At 41.7% G+C, this 3773-nt stretch overlaps 1 protein-coding gene across 2 annotated transcripts in view; it reads left to right on the forward strand.

Annotated features, from left to right (window-relative positions):
* Nucleotides 1-2809, forward strand: part of LOC123091961 (nuclear pore complex protein NUP93A) — an 11255-nt gene extending 8446 nt beyond the window's left edge. The window contains exons 15-18 of one of the 2 annotated variants that reach the window (XR_006443944.1): nucleotides 1161-1204; nucleotides 1315-1407; nucleotides 1559-1660; nucleotides 2082-2809. The gene's annotated coding sequence lies outside the window, so the exon portion shown is untranslated. Of the gene's footprint in view, nucleotides 1-1160; nucleotides 1408-1558; nucleotides 1661-2081 lie in introns of both variants that reach the window. The other variant, XR_006443943.1, reaches the window with a different exon arrangement.
* Nucleotides 2810-3773: the final 964 nt, after the last annotated feature.

A 3773-nucleotide genomic window follows, 5' to 3' on the forward strand; every position in this document is an offset into this window, starting at 1 on the left:
CGCCATGTCATACACTGTGTACGTACGACTGTTTGTGAGCGTACACGAAGTAGTGGGCGGTGGGCTCAGGTCCGGTCGCCGTCTCAAGCCGCTCATCCATTCGCTCGTACTCCCCGCCTTCGTACCGGGGGAGGCCGCGGACGTAGTGCTTCTCGGCGTGCCCGTAGCAGGGGGAGACCGCACCGTAGTGCTCCCGCCACGCTCGTAGCAGGAGAGGCCGCGCCCGTAGCGCTCTCGTCGCGCCCGTAGCGGGGTAGGCCGTGGCCGTAGTGCTCTCGCCGCGCTCGTAGCGGGAGAGGCCGTGCGCTGTAGTGCTCCCGCCGTGCCCATAGCGCTCTGGCCGTGCCCGTAGCAGACGAGGCCGCGCGCCATAGCATGTCCCTGTTGTTTTGCGCACTCTCCTTGTTGTATTCATTAGAGACAGTGTGATTTTTTGCATGTGTGATCGAAACCCTAGATACTGTTTTTAGTTGGTAGATAATTCATCAGTCATTGAATCCCTTTGATCAGTGTCTGTTTACTGTTTTATTTTTCATGCCCACTTGCACAACAAGTTGTTTGCAGTTGGCAGTTGCACAGGGAATATTTATGTGGTTGTCTTACGTGTTTTTTTGGTAAAGTGAGTAGCATGTGTGTGTGTGTGCAACCTGAACATGTTTTCTGTGTGCAACCTGGGCATATGTTTTTGCACACCATTGACACATGTGTTTATGCATTTTTTACTTGACATTTTTTCAGATCCCAGATTTGGCAGTTCCAGGTGCATCAGTTGCACACATTTTTTTGGTGTATATGTGTTTCTGTGAATTTTGTAATTGCCATTAGCCCAACCCCAGTTAGCAGTTCTAGGTACAATAGTTGCACGCATTTTGGGATCTCTGTTCTGTGGTTTTTATATTTGCCATTGGACCAGTTCCCAGTTGGCAGATCTAGGTTCAATTTGCACACAACTGGGATCTGTGTTCCCTGCATTTTCTATTTGGCATCACCCATATCCCAGTTGGCAGATCAAGGGTCCAGTTGCCACAGGATTTTCGAATGTCCTAGTGGAGGGGTCCTGGTTTTTTTATGCATTGTTTATCAAGTTTTTGTTAGTGTTCAACTACAAATTTTTTTGAGCGTGCAATTAAAATGATTTTCTTGGAACTTGTTTTTTGCAGTGACAATGGTTGAAGAGGGAGATGCCGGTGGAAGTGGGGAAGAGGTTTTCTTTTTAGCTCAAAGGGAGCAAACATGATCGAATATATGTGCTGTTTTTTCTCATTTTTCCCTTTTGTTTTTGTTTTTTGGTTTTTGCTCTTTCGACCCATGCAGAGGATTGTATCAAAGGATAAACGGCGGAACAGGAAAAGGGCTGCTGAGCGGTGTGTTCGTAGTCGCATTGTTCTTGATGGTGAGGAAGTAGGGGTAAGCTTTTAGCGCAGACTTTAACATTTCTTTATTTCTGTATTTTTGAAAAGACAATGTACAATTTTGAGTATATGTAAAAGAAATCCAATCTTTATTTTTTGTTTTCTTTTTTCATGAATTTTTTATATGAGTATCATTTTTTTTGTAGTTGGAGGATGATACCGAATCCCGTGTTGCAAAGCGAGCCAGACCGAAAGGAAAAGGCAAATCATCTTATGGGGGTGGCCCAACCTCTGCAGAAGCTGCTGAGGTACATATTGTACATTTTTTTCGGTTGTACAGTATGTTGGTACCAGTTGGCACCACTGCTGTTTAGTGTTGCACATGAAAAGTATACACTTGGCAGTTGTTCCTTTCTGTGTGCATAACTGTTTTAAGATAGATTTTTGAATCCCCTTACCTACTTTGTCAAATTTGAAAGTTGGTACCCATTCAACACACACTTGCACCCAAACATGCATACATTTGGACAGTTTTTTTAATTGCACATTGTGTACATGCAATAAGGGATAATAGTTGCACAACAATCAACTTATGGTTGCCATACATTTCCCTTCTCCTCCCCCTCCCCCCTTATGTGATTTTTTTAGTTTATTTTGTATGATCAGTTGCAGACATATGTACACTAGTTGCACAATTTGTCCGTATTCAGTTCCCTTTTTCTGTCTCAGGTGGGTGAAGTTGGAGTTGAAGGGAATGAAGGAAACGTTCCTTAGCGACGTTCACAAGCTGGAAGGATTAGGGCCTCCCCAGGGAGGTTTGTGAAGGTGAACACAGAACTGGCACCTGTTCAAAGGTCTTTCCTGTATGAGAAGATGTTAGGCGGCTTGATAAACTTAGCCGACACACTGCCTTCTGACTTGACGAAGTTCCTAGTCCAGTCGTACGACCCAGACAGTTCAGCTTTGGTATTTCCAGGCAGGGGCACTATTCCAGTAGATGCTGCTAGTGTGCACAGGAATTTTGGTTTACCCAACAGAGGGCCGCGTCTGAAATACATTGTTGAAAAGGAGGTTGTGAAGAGTTTCAATCACATGTTCAACCACACCGGGCCACCCAAACACCCCACGATCACCGAATTCAGCAAGACGATGAGAGCTATGAAGGGAACAACTGATAACAAGTTCCTCACTGGCTGGCTTGCAATTGGTTTCAACACCTTTTTAGCTCCTACCACAAGTCTTTCTCTGAGCCCACATTGCTACGGTGCTGTCCTAGAACCTGATGTTCTGTTGAAGAGTAATGTGAGCTTATTTGTTGTTGAGCACATAAACAAAGCATTCCGCAACATGGGTGAGGACAAGCAAACAGTCTGTTGCTATCTGTATCATTTGATGGTGAGCTGTAATTAAATTTTGTCTCTGTTAAACATAGTTTTCTACATGGTGTGCTTTTATCACCAATGTGCTCATATGTTGTTTTCCCCTTTTGTATGTCTTTTGGGGATGGTGCGTGAACAAATTATTTACATTAATGCGCTTGATGTTGATGTGCGAGTAAGCCAATGTGAGGTTCGAGCCAATGCCTATGATAAGAATCTAATCAGTAAGATAATGAAAAAGGATTTGATTTTGCCTGACGTCTTTTGCAAACTTCAAGTGAGTTGGACATTCTGCTCAAAGTCAAATGATACCTTCTTCAATTTTTTTGGTGTCATTTTTGCATAATATGATATGTTTATGTTTAGGTTTTCTGTATACATTTTTACTATTTCTGTAATTGCACATTTTTTTCACTTTTTTGTAGGTAGTTGCACAAGTCTATATTGATAGTTGGCGCACAGACTTATGATAGTTGCACTCATGCTTGTTTCATATTTTCTGTTACAATAACACTTTCATTGGGACTTCACATAGTAATTTTAGACAATCTTTTTGCTTCTAGGCATATGGTAGTTGCTCACATGTGCACTTTTTTCTTTATAGGTCTACACAATAACTTGTTTTTGTTGCTAAATGATTTTTCTTTTTGTGCATCGCTCTTTAGATGATTGTTACAGGCAGAAGCGTTTTGTGGCGTCAAAGGTTCCATTGAGCTACAATCCCCATGTGAGTTATCCTTTTTGCTGACCCATTTTTTTCTAGCTCAAAAATCATGTTTTTTGATTTTTGTTATGTGTTAGTTGTACTAATCACTATTTTTGTTACTTTTCGCACCCAATGTATGCATCAGTTGCACATAGTTATTATGTCGGTTGCAACATAGCTTTTATTTACTTGCGCCAAACTTACACTTTAGTGAAGGAAATATGCCCTAGAGACAATAATAAAGTTATTATTTTATATTTCCTTATTTCATGATAAATGTTTATTATTCATGCTAGAATTGTATTAATCGGAAACTTGATACATGTGTGGATACAT

The sequence above is a fragment of the Triticum aestivum genome, chromosome 4B (assembly GCF_018294505.1).
Source record: "Triticum aestivum cultivar Chinese Spring chromosome 4B, IWGSC CS RefSeq v2.1, whole genome shotgun sequence".
NCBI lineage: Eukaryota > Viridiplantae > Streptophyta > Magnoliopsida > Poales > Poaceae > Triticum > Triticum aestivum.